At 38.8% G+C, this 22,447-nt stretch overlaps 1 non-coding gene across 1 annotated transcript; it reads left to right on the forward strand.

The window, feature by feature from the left end:
* Positions 1–3,523: 3,523 nt before the first annotated feature.
* On the forward strand, positions 3,524–3,714 carry LOC123464331. Its single transcript, XR_006639552.1, has one exon. It is a non-coding gene; the product is annotated as a U2 spliceosomal RNA (small nuclear RNA).
* Positions 3,715–22,447: the final 18,733 nt, after the last annotated feature.

The following is a 22,447-nucleotide window of genomic DNA, read 5'->3' on the forward strand; positions in this document are numbered from 1 at the left end:
ATCACTGCAATCATGGTCTATGAGAATAATATTACGCCCTCTCTTAAGAGATTTGCTTAAAGAATTTTCCGCTTATAAAACTTGGTATGAACTTCATAGAACTTATAGAAGAACAAAAATGCTTGCTTTACCAATAAAATTATGCAGACCCTTTGATAACATTACAAGCTCATCAGATAGGCGACCGTATGACTCTGTAAACCCCCGTCCTGTGAGACAACTCTGGTATCCTATGGGAAGCGGATAACCAGTACATGACACCTTTCATGCTGATTACATTTCAGGTGTCAGGGGGTGGAATGTTATGAGCATGTAAGGACCAGCATATGGTCCAGGGACAGTTTAGATAAATAAGTTTGTTTTTCTTTGTGTGTGAGAGTAAAATTGCAAAGTCAACCTTTGTAAGCAAAAATCTAAGAAAAAAACTGAGTACAATGACATAGTAAGAGATTACCAGAAGGTGTGTGCAACCCTAGATAAGTAGTGGAAAATACAAAAAACCCAGCTGCTTAGCAGCCGTTGTCCCAGTCCTCCCGACACTATGACTGACTGAACGGCTGCTCAGCGGTCCGGACTGAGACCTCCGCGAGACGCATCGCTGATCCGAATTCATCTGCCCGACACGCTGTCCGAACGACCGAGACGACTGAGACTCGCCTTGAAAACTGCGAACAGAGAGAAAGTCGGAGCACGGACCCCGCGTCGCCAGGTTGTGACGTCAGAAATCTCACAGACCGAGTCTCGCGATACTCCCAAGTGTCGCGATATCAGGTTGTATACATTTTAGACTCACTAGAAATATTGTGTTAGTAGTGATGAATATAATTTGGATATATATTATATTAGCTATAATATTAGTTGTGATAGTTTGGACTTGCTTGTGTGTGACTTTCATCCCAGTAAACTCCTTTGCGAGTACACCAGCGTCTGAGTATTATTGACCTTCATGGGCGGAATCCTCTCAACCAATCACCTTTGAGAGTGCTCGCGACAACACCCTATTCAGTTCTCTACCTCATTTTTCAAGGTTTTTTTTTTTTTGAGTGTTTATTGTTTACTTATTTGAGTTCTTTGTAGCTTCCAGATATTAGGCCTTTGTCAGTGGTATAGCTGGTTAAAATGTTCTCCCATTCAGTGGGTAATCTATTGGCACTGTTTATGGTATATTTGTTAGTACAAAAGCTTTTTACCTTTACAAGACTGCATTGATCGAGAGATTATTTAATTTTGTGGGCTACTGGGGTATTTATCATGAAGTCCTTCCCAATTCTTATATCCAGGAGAATTTCTCCTAATTTTTCTTGAGGTACTTGAAGAGTTTCAAGTGTTATATTGAGGTCCTTAATCCACTTGGAGTTGATTTTTATGTATGGTGAGTTGAGTAGGTCTAGTTTCATTTTGTACATGTGGTTATCCAATTTGTCCAGCACCACTTGTTGAAGATGCTGTCTTTTCTCCAGTCTATGTTATTGGCACCTTTGTCACAGATTAAATGGCTGTAGCTACTTGGCCTAAGGTTTGGGTCTTCAGTTCTGTTCCATTGGTTTATATTTCTGTTTTTAATGCCAGTACTATGCTGTTTTTTTGGTTACTATGGCTTTGTAGTGTAGCTTTAGGTCAGGTATAGTGACACCTCCAGAAGTGATTCTTTTGCTGAGGGTATGTTTGAATATTCAATGCCTGCTCTCATTCTGTATGAATTTTGAGAATATTTTTTCTATGTCTGAAGAATGATGCTGGAATTTATATTGGTATTGCACTAAATCTTTTTTGGGAGCTATGAACCAAACCTCGGCAATGTTAATAGAAACTGCCATATAGCAAGTTAAGTTTCTACTTCCTCACCTAATATTCAGCTACCAGAAACAAAGGGATTGTACGTTTGGGCAAATACTCCCTCATGCTGCCGTTAGCTGATGAAGACACAAAGGCATTGTGGGTTTTCCAGTAACTCTGTGATCTTTGGCATGATTATGTCCCCTTCTACCTACAACCTTATATAAAACTACATGTGAAAATAAACTCTCAAGGCCTTGACAAACACCTGGCATGGTCTCCTTCTTGTGTCTGGTTGCCATCTCCCATTCAGGTTAACTTACCCTTGTTCAACTCCCCACTGGCAGGGCCAAGTGGCGCCCAAATGTGAGGCTCAAGATATGAAGTGTGACCTGAACATCACTTGAGTAGACAGCCATCCCAGCCATTGGACTGTCACCCCACTGGTGGGTGAGTGAAGGTCCGCATAGAGATCACTACAGGCAATCCACCTGTAATACAGATCTGCACCATGATCACCACAGAAAAAACCTGCCTGTGATACAGATCTGCTAAGGCAAGACAAGCGACAAATTCTAGGCAAACCATTTAAAGACTATTTAGTCAGATTTGCAAGACACAAGAATTGTGGAATTTCTATGTTGCTTTTATTAAACTTCTTTTCCTTCTTTTACTTTTGGTTGGTGCCATCATGTGGAATTGCAACATAGCACAGGGCAACTGAAGCTTCTTGGCCAGGGCTACCCTCTGGCATTGGCTGAAGGCCCCTACCTCCCTGTGTGAATCGTGACAGCCCATTCGGGCATTGGCAACGACCTCCTACCTAGCCTCTCTTCCTACCAACAAAACTGGTTACGCAACGGCCAGTAAATGCTCTTAGAGTGGCTGCCAAATTCTTAAATTTGCAGACAGGCTTGCGTCAGGCCCATTGGAGAATCCCCCGTGCTGGTTCTCCGACTGGGAATGTTGCCCTCTGGTCTTGCCATTTCTCCTCTTTCCTTTCTATCATGGGACATACCCTAAGTAAGCGTAAATTGTTGAAGGGCTTATAACTTCTCTCAAGACACAAGGAACATGGGTTAAGAAAAAAGATTTAGCAAAGAGTAAAAAGGAGCTAATTGCCATAGTAAAAGATATTTTAAAAGCACAAGGAATTGAGATTGCTTCACATTCTTTAAGCAAAGTTTTTGATTTTATCTGGAGGATTTGTTCTTTTTATGTGTGCGTGTGTATGTGTTCATGTGTGCTCATTGTGCTTGCTAGTTGTGTCATATTTGTGACTGTTTGTGACTAAAGAGATGAGAGGGATGCAGGTGACACCCCTTTCTCTTCTAGAGAACTATTTCAAGGAAATCAAAGACCTAAGCATAGAAATTAAAAAGGAAAAGTTAAATGTCTTTTACAGGAGTGAATTTGCCAGATATTTGTTCTAGGTCAACTTCACCTTACATAGAGGATTATTAAAAACAATGAAACTTCCTCTAAAGAGGTAACTTATAATTTGTCAGATATTTTCAAAAAGATTGTAATGTCCTGTTACTTAAAAGGAGGAGGCAACTGACCTGACTTCTGTGCCAGCCTGCCTCAAGATAACAGCACAATTTGCCTTAGTTACTTCTAATAAAATCTTCTCCAAGTGTGTTATTGGTATTAATGACATAAAATTGTATTAAGACTACTTTCTTGTTAGTAATAGGATTAATCAATTTGGTGTAATTTTTTAATAGCCTTATAAGAAAGATAATTAATCACTTCTCGGCCTTTTGGCTAAGATCAAGTGTAGTATCCTTTCTTATCAGTTTAATATCTGATACGCCCTCTATCTGAGGACAATATATTAAATGGATTTTTGGAGCTCAGAGTTGGAATAGGAGCTTTCTCCGTCCACTCCACACATCGACCTGGTATTGCAGTAACTCTAGGAACAGTGTACCCCCTTGGGGGAATTAAAAAAAAAAAGAAAAGAAAAATAATTAATGATGGGGTATGATAAATTGATTGAAGGAACTGGGAAGGAAGTTTTTCAATGATTACTTATAAAAATGCCTTTTGAGTGTTACTTAGATCAGGATGTTAAAGTATATAAATAAAGATGTGTGGATGTAAATAAAAGAAATTTTCAGGCTAAACCTAAATACCATGCCTAAAGTTAAAGGTTTTTAAACTGTTTACAAACTGTAAAAAACAAAAAATCCCCAATTTTCAGGCTAAAATATGTGGGATAGCTTGCTTAAGCTTTATCAAATTAAGTCATGGGCAAAACATAAAATTGTTTTATGTTAATAAAAATTTCTGTGGTATAAAATCAATAGCTATCAAGTTTAAGCCAAAATCATTGGTTGTCAAGTAATGTTTGTTATTTCAAGAAATTTATCAAGGGTTATATTAATATTTACCTAGCTGTTTTGGCTCAGAAAAGACCAGATTCTACTCTATTGTATGTAAATAACTGTCTCAATTTTGGCACCATGATAACATTTCATTAGATTTGGTTAACTTACATTAAAACATTCTAGTTATACAAAACAGTCATCTTGATTTTGATGCTAAGGCTGCTAATGATTTATTTACTATAGTTAAGTCTGTGTTGCCTGGTTGGGACTCTCTAAGTTCCTGGACAGGCAGCTTTGCTCCTGTGGGAGTTTACCTTCTGCTTCTTTTATGCCCATTGCCTCTTTTCTTCAAGTGCCTAATGAAGTCTATTGTAAATGTTCGCGCAGAGGTCCGAGCTATACATTATAGGACATGTCCTTGGCTCTCTCAGACTTTATCCTAGTTCTCCCTGAATTTTGTCCGGCTGATAGCCAGAGATAGGTAAGAAAGGAGAAGGAGAATCTAAAACAGAGAAACCTGCTGGGTCAGAAAACACTGAGGATAAGGTAATCTCCATTGTGATGGGATAAGCAAACAATGGTACTATACGACTTTTGAAATGATAGGTTTCTCTAAACAGGTGGTCTGAGGCCAAAGGGTCACTTATATCTCTTATGAGAAGGCTTTTCTCCTGGTCATTTGTGTCACTGACTTTACACCCACTGGGGTGTTCTGGCAGGAGGGGCCCCTCTTCTGGGTCCATTTACCTGCTTCACCACCCAGAGTCCTTACCCCTTACACCTCATGGGTGGCAGAGTTAATAAAAATTGGATGTGATCAAAGCATAAAAATATTTGGTAAGGACCCTGATAAAATTATTCTACCCACTCCACTTCCCAAATACAATGGTTAATACAAAATGATGATGAATGGGCAATATCTTACACCTCTTTTCAGGGATACCTTAACCACTACCCTGCTAACAAACTTCTCCACTTTCTGAGAATTCGGCCATTTGTTTTTCCTACATTAACCTCTCCCTGACCCCTTCCCCATGTCCCCCTAGTTTTCACTGATGGCACCTCTAATGGAGTGGCAGCCTTCACTGTAAACAGTCAAACCACTTCCCTACAATCCTCATTCCACTCTGCTCAACTGGTGGAACTTTTCGCTGTTTTACAGGTTTTTCAACAACATCCAAATACCTCCTTTAATCTGTATATTGATAGTGCTTATATTTCTCAATCCATCCCCCTGTTAGGAACTGTGCCATACATAAAACCCACCACAAACGCTACCCCTCTGTTTTTCTCCATCCAGCAGTGCATACATTCTAAGCAACATCCTTTTTATATAGGCCATATTCATGCTCATTCTGGACTCCCTGGGCCTCTAGCCACAGGCAATGAGATGACTGATGAAGTCACCCAGTTTGCTTTCCTTGTTAAGCTTGATCCTGTGGCCCAGGCCAAAGCAGCTTACACTGTACATTACCTTAATGCTCAAACCTTGCATCTTCTTTTTAAAATCACTAGGGAACAATCTCGCCAGATAGTCAAACAATGCACAAACTGTGTCACCCTCCTACCTATTCCCCACTTAGGCAAAATCCTAGAAGTTTAATTCCCAATAAAATCTGGCAAATGGATGTAACACATGTTACCTCATTGGGTAATCTTATTTGCTGCTAAGTAGGTTACACCATGAGTTGCTTGGACAGATATTGGTCATTTTCTCCCAGTCGCCCATGTAGCACCTTCTGGAACTAGATGCACTGACTGTTTGGGCACTGACTGTCTTCCAGTTTCCAGCTATGTCACTCCATTTTACATGTCAACCACATACAGTGTCTTCAGCAGTAGGGTCTTACCACTAACCTTTGGTGGCTCATCAAATACTCTGACAGAAATCTGTCTTTCTTTTAGGAAACCTTGTAGGTCTCTCTGATCAAAAGCTCATTGTGGATGATAGCCACATGCTCGTACTGGGAGCTACAGGTCAGTGCCCATGAAGAGAAGGAAGAGAAAGATAACTAATATAAAAGAGTTAAAGAGAAGAGAGAGAGAGAAGCTGCAGAAGATTAAGGTCAGTCTTCATCATACCCTCTCCAGTGCCTTGTGATCAGGTGTTCCCTCTAAGGCCCTGGTGAAGGTTCCACATTTGGTAAGCCTTTTAGGATGTATAATTTTATGGTACCATTGCCATTTGGGTCTAGATTTGTTTCCCCTTCCCCCTCCCTTACTCTCTCTCCCTCCCCATTCACCATATTGTCTAGTTGTCGAAATGCTTGCTGGGTATGTCAGCATGATGGGTAGATTCAGGTTAGCTGCTGTAGGTGAGTGAGACTATGCAGCAGTTACTGTGATTGGGTAAGTTCATTGAGATTGATCTGTACCAGGTTCAACCATTTTTCTTCAAATTTCATTGTGTCATTTTTTCTAACTGCTGTGCCAAATTGCATTGTGTACATATATAACATTTTAGTTATCCATTCGTCTAGTGATGGACATCTGAGTTGATTCCAGCACTTAGCTATTATTAATTGAGTTGCTATAAACATGGTTGAGCAAATCTCTCTGGACTGAGGTTTAATGATTTTAGGGTACATGCCCAGTAAGGAATTAATTGGGCCTATTGGTAACTCTATAGTCAGCTTTTTTTAGGAGTCTCCATATTGCTTTCCAAAGTAGTTGTACTATCTCACATTCCCACCAACAGTGGATGAGGGTTCCTATTTCTCCACATCCTCGCCAGCATTTATTTTCTTTTGAGTTTTTGATGTTTGCTATCCTTACTGGGATAAGGTGGAATCTCATAGTTATTTTAATTTGCATTTCCCTGATGATTGGGGATGATAAACATTTTCTTAAGTGTGTGTTTGCCATTTGTATTTCTTCCTCTGTGAACAGCCTGTCCAGCTCTTTGCCCAATTTTGTGAATGTGTTGTTTGACTTTTTATAGTTTAGGTTTTTGAGTTCTTTGTAGATTCTAGACATTAGGCCTCTGTCAGTTGGATATTCAGAAAATATTTTCTCACATTCTGTGGGTAATCTATTGGCTTTGCTTATTGTATGCTTGTCTGTGAAGAAACTCTTCAGCTTCTTGTGATCTTATTGGTTGAGTGACTATTTAAGATCCTGTGCTACTGGGTTTTGTCCAGGAAGTCTTTCTCCATTCTTATATCATGGAATGTTCCTACTATATTTTCTTCCAGTAGTAGCTGAGTTGCTGGTCTTATATTGAGGACTTTGATCCATTTGGACTTGATTGTTTTGCATGGCAAGATGTGTAGATCAAGTTTCATTGTCCTGTATATGGTTATCCATTTTGTGTAGCAACATTTGTTGAAGATGCTGTCTTTTCTCCAGCCTATATTGTTAGGGCCTTTGTCAAATATCAAGTAGCTGTAGTTGCTTGACCCAAAGTCTGGGTCCTCAATTCTATTCCATTGGTCTATACTCCTGTTTTTGTGCCAGTACCATGCTGTTTTTATTACTATGGCTTTGTACTATAGCTTTAGATCAGGTATGGTGATGACTCCAGAGCTATTTCGTTTGCTGATTATATGCGGCCTTCTGCCTTTCCATATGAAATTTGAGAAAATTTTTTTCTATCTCTGTGAAGGAAAATGTTGGGATTTTAATTGGAATTGCATTAAATCTGTAGATAGCCTTTGGTATGATTGCCATATTCACAATGTTAATTCTTCCTATCTAGGAGCATGGGAGGTCTTTTTATTTTCTCAAATCCTCCTGAATTTCTTTTTTGAGTGTTTTTATGTTTTCATTGTATATATCTTTCACTTTCTTGGCTAATGTTATTCCGAGGTATTTTATTTTTTTGTTGCTGTTGAAAATGGGACCACATCTCTTAGTTCTTCCTCTGTATCTTTGTCATTTGCATATAGAAAGGCTACTGATTTTTTGTGCATTGATTTTTGTATCCTGTTACTTTGGTATAGGAGTAAATCACCTTCAAGAGTTTTGGAATGGAGTCTCTCGAGTCTCTCACATATACAATCATGTCATCCATGAATAGAGATAAGTTAACTTCTTCCTTTCCAAATTGTATCCCTTTTATTTCTTTCTCTTGTCTTATTGCTTGGGCTAGGACTTCCAGTACTATACTGAAGAGCAGAGGTGAGAGTGGACAACCTTGTCTTGTTACTGATCTCAATGGGAATTCCTCCAGTCTCTCTCCATTAAGTATTATTTGGGCCTTAGGAGCTTTGTATATTGCCTTTATTATGTTAAGATACAAACCAGCCATGCCAAATCTCTCCAATGTTTTGAACATAAAGTGATGTTGTATTTTGTCAAAGGCCTTTTTTGTATCTATTGAAATGATCATGTGGTTTTGTGTTTAACCTTGTTTATGTGGTGTGTTCCATTGACAGATTTCCATATGTTGAACCACCCCTGCGTTCCTGGGATGAACCCCACTTGATCAATGTGGACAATGCTTTTGATATGTTGTGGGATTTGGTTTGTGAGGATTTTGTTTAGGATCTTTGCATCTAAGTCCATCAAGGCAATAGGCCTGTAGCTTTCTTGTGGCATTTGCCTGGTTTTGGAATTAGGGTGACACTATCTTCATAGAAGGAGTTGGGTAGCTTTTCCTGTTCTCCAATTGTGTGGCTCAGTTTGATGATTGGTTTGAGTTCTTCCATGAAGGTTGATAGAAATCAGCTGAGAAGCCATCTGGTCCCGGACTGTTGTTTTGGGGGCTTTTTTTTTTTTTTTATTACTTTTCAATCACAATGAGTGTGCTTGGTTTGTTTAGGAGATTAATCTGCTCTGAGTTTAGCTTTGATAGATGGTATGTGTCCAGGAATTTACCCATTACCTGAATATTATCCAGTTTTGTGGAATAGAGGTTTTTGAAATAAGTCCTCATGATTGTCCATATTTCACTTATATCCATGGTGATTTCTCCTTTTTCATTTCATATTTTGTTAATTTGAAGCATCTCTTTTTATTTTTTGCTTCATCAAATTGGCCAGGGGTTTTCAGTCTTGTTTATTTTTTCAAAGAACCAGTTCTTTGTTTTGTCAATTTTCTTAGCTTCAAATTTATTAATTTTTGCTCTAATTTTAATTATTTCTTTCCCTCTGGAGCTTTTGGGGTTAGACTTTTCTTGCTTTTCCAGTGCCTTAAGTGGATAGTTAGGTTATTGATTTGGGATCTGTCTGTCTTTGTAATGAAGGCATTTAGTGCTATAGTTTACCCTGAGGACTGCCTTCATTGTGTCCCATAAGTTTTAGTATGATGTGTTCTCATTGTCATTCATTTCTAGAAATTTTGCGATTTCATGTTTTATTTCATCCCCTATCCATTTATTGTTTAAAAGTGTGCTGTTTAGTTTCCAGGTTCCGAATGGATTCTTGGTGGTTCTTTTGTTGTTAATTTCTAGCAATATAGCATTGTGAACTGATATTATGCAGGGATTTAAGTCAATCTTCCTAAATATATGGAGGCAGGCTTTGTGATCCAGTATATGATCTATTTTAGTGAATGTTCCATGGGCTGCTGAGGAGAATGTGTAGTCTATGGCTTGGCTAGAACATCTAGTACTATGTTAAAGAACAGTGATGAGAGTGGGCACCCATGTCTTGTTCCTGATCTCAATGGGAACTTCTTAAGTATTTCCCCGTTAAATTTTATTAAGGCTTTAGGTGCTTTATATAGTTTTGTTGTGTTGAGATATAAACTGTATATGCCTACTCTCTCCAGCATTTTGATCATGAGGTGATGTTGTATTTTGTCAATGCCCTTCTCTGTACCTATAGAAATGATCAGATGGTTATTGTGATTATGTTTATTTATGTGTTGTAGTATTTGGACTGATTTCCATATATTGAATCATCCCTTCATCTCTGGTATGAATACTGCTTGATCAAAGCGGATAATACTTTTGATATGTTGTTGAATTACGTTTGTGAGGAACTGGTTCAGAATCTTTGCATCAAAGTTTATCAAGGATATAGGGCTGTAGCTTTCTTTCCTTCTATATTTGTCGTGTTTTGCTGAGGATATGTTTGAATATATCAGGCCTGCTCCCATCCCATATGAATTTTGAGAACATTTTTCTACCTTTGTAAAGAATGATGCTGGACTTTATATTGGTATTTATTTTCTTTTCTGTTTTTTTGTTTGTTTGTTTGTTTTTTTGTTTTTTGTTTTTTGGTTTTTTGAGGTAGGGTCTCACTTTAGCCCTGGCTGACCTGGAATTCACTATGTAGTCTCAGGGTGGCCTCAAACTCACAGTGATCCTCCTACTTCTGCCTCCCAAGTGCTGGGATTAAAGGCATGCTCCACTATGCCTGGCTATATTGGTATTTCATTAAATCTGTATAATGCTTTTGGTAGAATTGCTACTTTTACAATATTAATCATACCAATCCAGGAGCATGGGAAGTCTTTCTGTCATTTCTAATCCTCCTCAATTTCTTTCTTGAGTGTTTTTATGTTTTCACTATATAGGATTCCCTATTCTCCAATTATATAAAATGGTTTGTGAAAAATTGGTTTCAGTTCCTCAATGAAGGTTTGATAGTATTAGTCCAAGGACTTTTTTGGGGGGAGAGGGGTGGTTTTTGATTACCTTTTCAACCTTGATGAATGTGATAGTTTTGTTTAGGAGATTAATCTGCTCTGAGTTTAGTTTTTGTAGCTGCTATGTATCTAGGAATTCATCCATTTCTTCCAGATTATTTAATGTTGTGACCACTCCTGTTTTAATTATTGATTTTGATAACATGAGAGTTCTATTTGTTTTGTCTGATCAAATATACCAAGTGTTTATCAATCTTGTTTATTTTTTCAAAGTACAAGCTCTTTGTTTCATTCATTTTCTTGTTTTATTGAGTTTCCAATTCACTAATTTCTGCTCTGATCTAGATTATTTCTTTCCATCTGGTGCTCTTAGGGTTTGATTATTCATGTTTTTCCAATGTCTTAAGGTGGACACTTAGGTTATTAATTTGGGATCTCTCTGGTTTTGTTATGAAGGCATTAAATGCTAAGAATTTTCCTCTTAGGACTGCCTTCATTGTATCCCATAAGTTTTGGTAAGTTGTGTTTTCATTCATATTCAATTCTAGAAATTTTAAAATTTCTTTGTGATTTCTTCACCAACCCATGGATTATGTAAAAGAGTCTTGTTCAGTCTCCTGGAGGTATTGGAGTTCCTGATGTGTCTCTTTGTGTTAATTTCTAGCTTTAAAACATTGTGATATAATATGATGCAGAATCTTACATCAATTTTGCTGAATTTATGGAGGCATGCTTTATGACCTAATATATGATCTATTTTGCTCATGGTTCCATGGACTGCTGAGTGCTCTGTAGAACTGGGGTGGAATGTTTTGTAGATGTCTGTAAGGTCCAGTTGATCCATGGTGTTGTTGAGCTCTCTTACTTCCCTCTTGATTTTTGCTTGGATGATCTGTCTATATTAAAGTATTAAAGTCTCTGACTATGATGGTGTTGGTATTTATTTCTGTTTTATTGTTGAGTAGATTTTGTGTTATAAACTGAAGTGCAACTGTGTTTGCTCCATATCGAATTAAGATTGTGATGTGCTCATGTTTTGTCATTCTCTTGAGGAGTAAGATGTGGCCTTCTATGTCTTTTTGATTATTTTTGGTTTGAAGTCTATTTTATCAGATATTAATATAGCAACACTTATTCGTTTGTTATTTCCATTTGCTTGGAATATCATTTTCCATCTTTCTACCCTGGTGAGGTAGTTCTCTTTAGTGTGGTGAGTTTCTTAAAGATAATAGATTGAAGGGTTTTTTTTTTTTTTTTTTTCCTGATCCACCCTGTTAACTTGTGTCTTTTGATGGGTGACTTAACACTGTCAATAATTAAGGGTATTACTGTACAGTTTGATTTAATCCTTGCTATGAAAGGTGCTTTAGGAGTTTGATACTTTCTTGGGCTTTATACTACATTGGTCCTGCTCTCATTTTGTTTATTGTGATCTTGCTCTTATAGTCTCTTGAGATTGGTTGTTTGACTCTTCTGTGTGGATTATTCCCTGAGACATTCTTGGTGTGTTTATATAATCATAGTACTGACTTTGTCATGGAAAGTTTTCCTTTTGCCATCAATTATGAGGCATACTTTCACTGGGTACAGTATTTGGGGTAGGAACTGTAGTATTTCTTTTATTTTATGCACAGATAAGTTTATTTTCTTTGTTGTTTTTTTTTTAATTTTTATTTGCAATTTCCATGATTATAAAAAAAATCCCATGGTAATTTCTTCCCTCCCCTCCACACTTTCCCCTTTGAAATTCCATTCTCCATCATATTACCTCCCCATCTCAATCATTGTACTTACATATATACAATATCAACCAATTAAGTACCCTCCTCCCTTCCTTTCTCCTCCCTTTATATCTCCTTTTTACATTACTGGCCTCTGCTACTAAGTATTTTCCTTCTCACGCAGAAGCCCAATCATCTGTAGCTAGGATCCACATATGAGAGAGAACATGTGGCGCTTGGCTTTCTGGACCTGGGTTACCTCACTTAGTATAATCCTTTCCAGGTCCATCCATTTTTCTGCAAATTTCATAACTTCATTTTTCTTTACTGCTGAGTAGAACTCCATTGTATAAATGTGCCACATCTTCATTATCCACTCATCTGTTGAGGGACATCTAGGCTGGTTCCATTTCCCAGCTATTATAAATTGAGCAGCAATAAACATGGTTGAGCACGTACTTCTAAGGAAATGAGATGAGTCCTTTGGATATATGCCTAGGAGTGCTAGGGCTGCGTCACATGGTAGATCAATCTTTAGATGTTTTAGGAACCTCTACACTGATTTCCACAATGGCTGGACCAGATTGCATTCCCACGAGCAGTGTAGAAGTGTTCCTCTTTTCCCACATCCCCGCCCAACATTTTTGATCACTTGTTTTCATGATGGTGGCCAATCTGACAGGAATGAGATGGAATCTCAGTGTAGTTTTAATCTGCATTTCCCTGATGACTAGTGACATAGAACATTTTTTTAGATGCTTATTTGCCATTCAGATTTCTTCCTTTGAGAATGCATTATTTAGCTCCATAGCCCATTTTTTGATTGGCTTGTTTGATTCCTTATTATTTAACTTTTTGAGTTCTTTGTATATCCTAGATATTAATCCTCTTTCAGATATATAGCTGCATTGGCACCTCTTTCCCAATTTGGGGGAAATTTTCTTCTATGATTTTGTTGAAGATGCCTACTATGCCATTGGAGTGGAAGTCTTCTCCTTCTAGTATGCCCTGAATTCTTATATTTGGTCTTTTCATACTGTCCCGAATATCTTGAAATTCCCACTCATTCTTTTCTATAAGTTTGTTTTTCTCTTTGTTGTACTGTATGAGATCTGCCACCTGGTTTTCTAGCTTAGATATTCTGTCCTCTCCTTCATCCATTCTACTGGTGAGATTTTCTACATGTTTTTTATTTCATTAACTGTGTTCTTCATTGCTAGTAATTCTGACTGGTTTTTCTTTATCATTTCTATTTCCTTATTTATGCCTTGTATTGCCTTCTTTATTTCATTAAATTGGTGTCCTGCATCTTCTTTGATTTCCTCTGTGATTCCTTTGATTTCCTCTTTGATTTCTTTGATTTGTTCTTTGACCTCTTTGAACATATTTACAATCATTCTTTTGAAATCTTTCCCAGGCATTTCCTCTAACTTGTTCTCACTGGAGGTCATTTCTGTTGCATTAATACTTTTAGGTGGATTTATTTTGTCTTGATTTTTAGTGTTTCTTGTGTTATAATGTATATGTTTTTGCATCTTGGATTAAGTTAATGCTTGGATTTTCTAGCTAGCTGGGTATTCTTAGCTGTATTAATTGATTTGATGCTATATATTTTCAGGGTAGGAGCTTAAGGTGTTAGGTGTGGCTCTTAAGACTCTCAGAGTATCTACAAAGGTGTTCCTAGGGGTTGAGTTTCCCTGCTATGGGAGTATTCAAGTAGGCTGAGTGGAATAAAGTACAGGTAGATTCTAAAAGTTAACTAAACACTGTACACATTCAATCAAATACAGCCCCAAGTATGTATGCAAGAGTAGTTATTATAATGACCAGATCCTCTATCAACAAAGAGGTTAATATTTCTGGTCTGTTGAGGGATCCAAGTCAGCTTGTGACCAAGTGAGACCCTTCCCTGGTGCAATCCCAGTTACCTTGGATGATTTTGGTCTCAGTCAAGTTGCTGCCTGTGTTGTTGGGCTGCTGTTCTGATTTCTGGAGCTGGGCACTGGCTTTTCCTGTGGGGCAAACCAAGCCTGGAAAGTGTGGCCCTGCAGATCAGCACCCCTGTTGCTGGAACTGCTGCTGCTAAAGCTGCCGCTGCTGGGTCTATAGCTGCTGCTGCTGAAGTTTTTCTGCTGGGTTCACCACTGCTGCTGCCTCTGCTGCTGTTGCTGTAGCTGCCACTGCTGGAGCCACCTCTGCTGCTGAAGGTGCCACTGAAGCTGCTGCTGCTGGGTCTGCCATTGCTGCCGCTACTGGATATGCTCCTGCTGTGTCTGCAGCTGCTGCCACTACTGGATCTGCTGCTGCTGTTGCCGCTGTTACCGGTGCCTGAGCTGCTAATGTTGCTGCCGGACTCTGCTCCTGCTTGGGTCCTGTGGTCAGCTGAAGTTGGCATGGCCATTTCCCAGGACCGCGGCTCTGCTTGCTGGATGTGGGCAGAGGCAGTGGGGGAGGGGAGGGAGCTGCAGCTGCTCTAGTTTTCTCTCTGTTCCACATGTTTTTCTACCTTATGGTCTGCTCCTCCATTGCTCACTGCTGCTCTCCCTTCACATTTCTTCAGTTGCGGAGAGCTATGGTGTGAGTGGAAGCTCCCCTCACCTGGATTTTCCTGTGGCTGGAGCTGAGCCTGGCGGCTTTCTGGTGCGCTGCCACCACCACTGCGGTTGGTGGAGCTGTCGAGGCCTCTTTTGCCAGCCTGTGCAGGCTCTCTATGCTCTGGATCTCTCGTACTTCTCTGCTGCCGCTTCATTTTCCTATACACTTCACTTTTTAGTAAAATTGTGTATTTTGCTCAGTTTTTTTGGTCTTTTCCCCCCTAGGCTGCTTTGGCATGGTACCTACACTGCCATCTTAACCAGAAGTTGGGAACTGTAGTTTTTTAGACTTTGAAGTGTTCTATTCCAGACATTTCTGGCTTTCATGATTTCGTATGAGAAATCTGGGGTAGTTCTGATGGGATTATTTTGGTCTGTTGTGAGTTGTTTCTCTCTTGCTCCTTTTAACAATATCTGTTTGTTTGCATTGTTAAGAGTTTTAACTATGATACATCTTAGAGAGTTTCTTTTTTCATCCTCTCTGTTTGGTCTTCTGTGATCTTCTTGTAATTGGATCGATCTCTTTTTTTTGCAAGACTGGAAAAATTTGCTTCAATAATTTTGTTGCATATATGTTCTTTAGGCCTCCAGCCTGGATTTCTTCCCATTCTGGTAAACCCATGATCCAGATGTTTGGTCATTTTAGGGTATCTTACAGTTTCTGTGTATGCTGTTTGGATGATTTTTTTGAACTTAGCAAAGTTTTTGGACTGTCAATTTCTTCTGTCTTGTCTTCCTGTTTAGAGTTTCTGTTTTCCACATGAGAGACTCCGTTTGTGAAGGGTTTTTGAGAGGATTTTAAAAGCTCTATTTGATTCTTTTTATAATCATGTCCATCTATTTTTTTTTTTTTAAGTATGATCTCTGTTCCAGGTCTGATTTTCTTGATGTTTCCTGGAATTAATTCTTGCATTTAATTGTATCTTCTTTAATCTTAATCAGCTGGTTATTGAGCTCATCAGTTTGTTGACTCATCTTCAATTCATTTATCTCTCTTTTGTAGCTTCCATGATTTTCTTCAACTAAGCTAAGCATGGTGAGAATAGCTGAGTGCTCTAAAAGATGATACTGCTTAATTTCTTTTATGTGATTATTGTTTCTTTTATATCTTTTGCTTTCAATTCATCAATTCTCTTGATCAGGGTCACATATCTTATTGTGATTTCATTTTGAGATTCAGTTTCTACCTGGGAAACTGCAAGGTGGGGAATTGGGAGTTCTGGACTACTCACTCCATTTGAGTGCATTTTTCAATACAGTGGAACCAGGGTTTGGGGAAGTAGGAGACAGGAAGCTGGGGAACCAGTGGCAAGTAGCCAGCTCCCACAGTGGACCATGTACCCTTTGGCTCTGAGGAACAGGGATTTGGGGACTCAGGGGCTGGTTAATTAGGAAGCTGGAGCAAAAAAAAAAAACAACTTTTAGCAGCAGACATGCAGGTCCAGGACACCCCAAACCAGCAGCAGGTGTACCAGGACCATGGAACTGGGATATTGGGTAAGAACCAGGGGCTCTGGCCTACTCACTCTGTGCTTTTACCCTCTGGAGCAGGGGATGTGTGTGTTGTGGATCTATTGGCCCATCAATCCAGATAGCAGAGCAAAGGGCTTACTTCTGCAGCAAGACTTGAGCCTAAAGGCAGCCCCAAGCCAGCAGCAGGGGTACTGAGACCAAGGAACTTGGATGTGGGAAGGAATCAGGAGCTCTGGCCTACTTACTCTGTGCATGCACCTACCCTCTAGAGCAGTGCCCATTTGATCAGGAAGGTGAAGCAAGGAGTCTGCTTTTACAACAGGCAAAGAGCATCCCGACAGCCCCAAGCCAGCACCAGTGGCACCAGGTCCATGTAACTTGTAGGTGGGGTAGGAACTAGGCCTCTGTTTCCACACCCTCTGGATCCAAAAATACCAGAAAAATATTTTTATATTTATTTATTTATTTACTAGAGATAGATATAGAGATAGAGGAAAGAGAGAGAGAGAGAGAGAGAGGAGAGAATGGGTACACCATGGCCTCCAGCTGCTGTAAACAAACCTTGTGCATGTTGTTTATGCAGGTCCTAGGGATTTGAACCTGAGTCCTTTGGCCTTGCAGTCCAATGTCTTAACCATTATACCATGTCTCCAGCCTGTGTGTTCTGGGTTCTTTCTCCCAGGACTGGCTGAGGTCCCCACCAAAGGCACCCAGGCAACTGGGGTGGATGAGCATGCAAAAGTAAAAGACTTTCAGGAGGAGTCTTGGTGAACAGCTCTCTCAGTTTATTGTCAATGAAATGGGTTTATAAGCTTATACACATAGTTTTACAAGGTAGGGTTTCACTTTAGTCCAGGCTGACCTGGAATTCACTATGTAGTCTCAGGGTGGCCTTGAACTTATGGTGATACTCCTACCTCTGTCTCCCGAGTGCTGGGATTACAGGAATGCATCACCATGCCTGGCTATATGATATTTTTATCTTTGGTTATACATTTCTCTCTGAGTGCCTAAGATCATATAGATAGCCAAAATTTAATTAAGGATTAATTTTGGATGAGATCACTAATGGCTCTCCAAAGAGACTTTAGTTGATCCAGGAGTAGCTCTATAACTTACTGGTGTTTTCTGTCCTTTAGGATGATGAGTCAGGGCCTTGCTGACCAAGTAGTTTTCCCTTCTTTGGGAAGTCAGGAGGACTGATTGCTCTTCAGTTTTGACTCTCCTGTTTCATACTGTACACAAATTTTGTTTGGGTCTCTGTATCCTTCCTGCTCAGGAAGACAGATGACTTACCAGAGGGCCAGTGTATAAGTGCCCCATCATCTCCAGTGGCCTCAGGACCTGGAAGCACAGGCCAAAATATTAGCACCTTTTACTCTGATGATTCCAATTGGCTTTGGCTTCTTCATAGGTAATTAGAACACTTAGAAAGGAAGTTACACCAATCTGGATGTATGTACATATAGAGCACATTTGGTTACTGAAGTAGATTTAGTTAAAGAATGGTACAAGGGCTTCTAAAATCATTTTTTCCAATCTTTTAAATCATTGTGGCATTGTCCTGTGGCAGCTCAAGCCATATATCTGAGGTATGGAAGTAGGCACATCTTAATCTTGAAATATCTAACAGTTATAAGTACAGGCAGAACCCGTTACCAGTCTTGAAAACAATACCAAGTAACTTACAAACAAACTAATTAATTTAACCTAGAAATTTTCAGAAAAGTATAAAAAAGACAGCATAAAGTCTTGCACCTGTGTTTGAAAACATTTTTGATTATTTTAGATACTTATGTGGGTACCAATTACCCATAGAACATTGGAAATAGAACCACAGAGTTTGAATATTATTTTCCTCAGATGAGGACTATTGTTTGAGCATGAGGCTGTACCTTAAAGTAGGTAATATGTCTTAAGACTTAATATTGTTATAAACACTGGACTTAACTTATTTAATATATAATAGAGAAGAATTTGATCTCTTTGAACCAAAACAGCTAGCTAAGTTTCAATATAACCCTTGTTAAATCTTTTTTGAAATAAAAGACACCACTTGACAACCAATGATTTTGGCTTAATCTTGATAGCTATTGATTTTATGTACCATAGAAATTTTTATTAACATAAAACATTTTTATGTTTTACCCATTACTTAAATTTCATAAAGCTTATGCAAGGTATCCCAACATACTTTAGCCTGAAAATTAATATTTTTGTTCCTTAAGAGTTTGTAAACAGTTGAAAAATCTCTAACTTTAGGCATGGTGTTTAGGTTTAGCCTGAAGATTCTTTCCTACACATGAATGTCTTTATCCACATACTTTAACATTCTGATTTAAGTTCCACTCAAAAAGCATTTTTAATGAGCATTCTATGTCTCAACATTGAAAAATTCCTTCCCAGTTCCTACAATCAACTAATCTTATCCCATTATTAAACATCTTCCTTATAAGGCTATTAAGTGGGTTCCTGGGTCCTTGCTTCAGGGGGGAGTGGTCAAGGCCCCCCCCAAAGGCATCCAGGAAACTGGGGTGGGAGAGCACATAAAAGTAAAGGACTTTTGGGAGGAGTTTTGGTGAACAGCTCTCTTAGTTTATTGTCAGTGAAATGAGTTTATAAGCATCTGAGGGTGGGTGAGGACCCTAAGGGTATTGGACATACCAAGTTCATTTCTGATGCCTAATTAGCATATGGGGACTTTCATTCTAGCACATGGGGGGGGGGTCTTCAGGCTATCTAGGGTCTCAGGGGGATGGGCTGTGTGAAGGCTGATAAGGAGTTTCCTGGGCAACTGGCCGAAGGTTACAGGGCTATGGGCAAAGCATAAGTTCAGGTGTGCTGGGCTTGGAGAGGGAGTGGCCTCCTGTAGACTGGGGGTCCTTAGTCATGCCTGGAAGCTCAGGCCCCTCTCCTGAAGGCTCTAGTCTGTGCCTGGCAATGCCCAACACCAGCCCAATAATTTTAATAATTTGTTATTGAACAGAAACTTGGTATAGACACATCATGCATCGGTACCACCATTTTCTCTCCTCCCTCTCTCCATTCCACTGAGGGCCCTCCTTAGTGGGATTGCTGGTATTCACCATAGGGTCATGTGTTATGAGTTGTGAGAGCAGCAGTCAGTTACTGTGTTGGGGGAGCTATGCCTCTGGATATTGCTTCCCATCCTTTATAATCTTTCAGCTTCCTCTTTTGCAAAGTGATTTTAATATTTTTTTTTTTGAGAAAGAGAAAGTCTGTAAAAAATGTGCAAGATTTGAAAAAAGTTATTAAAGGTTTTCTATGTCTTTGTATTTGTTACCTATTTCAGATTCTGAAAGTCTTTTTAACTTTACTCCCTTGTATATTTATTTTAATCCTAGTTCAATTTAAGCATTTTAATTGGACTGCCTCCTTATCAGAAGCTTTTAAAATTTAAATTTCTAATATGGAAATGAGTTGAATATAAAGTAGTTCTATTCATTACTTTGAACATTGGGAGAAACAAGCACAAGCCACACCTTTAAATATGTTTTTCATATTTAAACTCGAAAGGCTTGGTCCTGTTGCTAATTATATTTACCTCTTTCAAATTACAAATATATTTAGTCTTCCAAATATTCTAGACACAAGCATGACAATATTTATTGTTATTAGTCCATGGAATAATTTGGCTTGAAGCTGGGAAGATAGCTCGGAGGCTAAAGGTGCTTGCTTACAGAAGCTTCCAGTCCCAGTCCTCTCATAAAGCCAGTCATACAAAGCAGCACATGAATAGGGAGTTTGTTTGCAGTGGCTAGAGGCCCTGCCATGTCCAATGTCTCTGTCTCTCAAAAAAATAAATACAAATATTAAAAAATTAACTTGTGGTGTCGCATGCCTTTAATCCCAGCAGTCGGGAGGCAGAGGTAGGTGGATCTCCATGAGTTTGAGGCCACCCGGAGACTACATAGTTAATTCCAGGTCAGTCTGGAACAAAGAAAGATCCTACCTTGAAAAACAAAAACAAAGAGAAAAAGAAAAAAGAAAAAAAAATAACTTGACCTTTTAGAAGAGGAATAGAAATAAATAATTGTGCAGTTCAATATTTGTCTGGTCATTTGCCTGTGTGTGTTTGTGTGCACCCATGTACAAAGATCTCTTGTCATTGCAAATGAATCTTCACAGCTTTATATGAGTGGCTGGACAGTTGAACTCAAATTGGCAAGCTTTGCAAGTAAGTATCTTTAGTCACTGAGCCGTCTCCCCAGCCCTAAGGACTCAGTTTGGACATTTCTGAAAGGGAAATAGTCCATTAGGGATCAAACAATTTTTATTAATTTTCTCTAATGACTATCTTAATAGTGAATGACCATATATAGAACTGCAATGTGGTAGGAACATTGTAATATAAAGACATAATATTGCTGTTTTAAATAAATAGAGTGTCTATATTTGGTGCCTTTGCCATATTATCTCCACAAAATGGTATATTACTGCCTGTAGTAAATCATTTTTGTCTCTTCTTTTTATACACTTTAAACTAATGGATTATTTTATTGAAAAGATGTTTAACATCTAACTATTTCAGGATTTGCTACACTGGAAGGAGGAATAAGAATACTATTAGTATAACTTCTTGTCTTTGCTTCTCTCTGGTACCAGTTTAAGCATCTTCCCAGACTGGTTTCCTTGGCCTCTACATACAAATAACAGGTAATAACAGACCCATAAGTCCTGAATTTACATCCCTCAGTTCAAGTTAAACCCACCTCCACTTATTAAGTCAAAATTCCCAACTCCTAGTGGAGAACATCTGGAGAAGGTTGGGTCAGGGATTTATTTATGGTCTAGTCAATTATGGCTGACAGAGCTACTTAATAATTGAATATGCCTGTCAGAGGTAAATTGCTGGTGGAAGGGCGGGTCTCAGAAGTATACTGTAACCTTTTTTCTTGGCTAGCTTCCTAGGAAGCCAACAAGGCCAATTGAGGTGTCATCTTTACTGTTTGAAATTTTTCTAATCCCACCCATATCTCCACATCTGGTGATACATTCAGAGAATTTAGTACCACTAGATTAGCACTCATTTTTATCTCTCACTCATCACAGACACTTTATCTTTCAGCTTTATATCTCTAGTCTTATCTGTACCAGGAACAGTATTTCATGGTAATAGTATCATAATAAAAGTACAGTCATTTATTTACCTTTTTTTTTTCAGGACATAAGTTGCCTAGGTTGGCTACAGAAACCACGGGTTAGATCAAGAGACTCCATCCTTTCTTCTTTGTAAAAATAGCTTTACTGAGGTATAATTCTCAGACCATATCATCCATCCATTGAAACCATACCAATTAGGGGTTCTTACTGTATTCATAGTTGTGCAGTTATACCCACAGTTTTAGAGTAGTTGATCACTCCCAAGAGACCTCATAGCCATTATCCATTATTGCCCATGTTCCTCCACCCCAAACTCCCTTTGGTCTTTATGGATTTGCCTATTCCAGACCTTTCACTTGAAATGAATGCAATCATACATGGTCTTTACTGACTGTCCTCTTTGACGCACAATAGTGTTTTAAGTTTTATAGATAGTCATAGCATGTATCAGTATTTCATTCTTTTGTTTTATTTATGAGAGAGAGAGAGAGAGAGAGAGAGAAAGAGAGAAAGAGAGAGAGAGAAAATTGGCATGCTAGGGCCTTAGCAACTGCAAATGAACTACAGATATATATGTTACCTTGTGCACATGGCCCCACCTGTGAGCATGCATCACTTTGGGCATCTGGCTTACATTGGTTTTGGGGAGTCAAACCTGGGACCTTAGATTTTGCAGGCAAGTGCCTTAACCGCTAAGCCATCTCTCCAGCCCAACTCATTCTTTTTAAATTTATGTTTCTATACTTTGCAGTGTTCTAGCTATACCATATTTTTTTCATCTATTTATCAGGTGATGGACATCGGAGTTGCTATTACTGCATGTTTTCAGTAATTCAGCTGTGTACAGGCTTTTCTACTTCCATATTTTTTGGCACATACTTAGAAACCTAGA

This window comes from Jaculus jaculus, chromosome 10 (genome assembly GCF_020740685.1).
Source record: "Jaculus jaculus isolate mJacJac1 chromosome 10, mJacJac1.mat.Y.cur, whole genome shotgun sequence".
NCBI lineage: Eukaryota > Metazoa > Chordata > Mammalia > Rodentia > Dipodidae > Jaculus > Jaculus jaculus.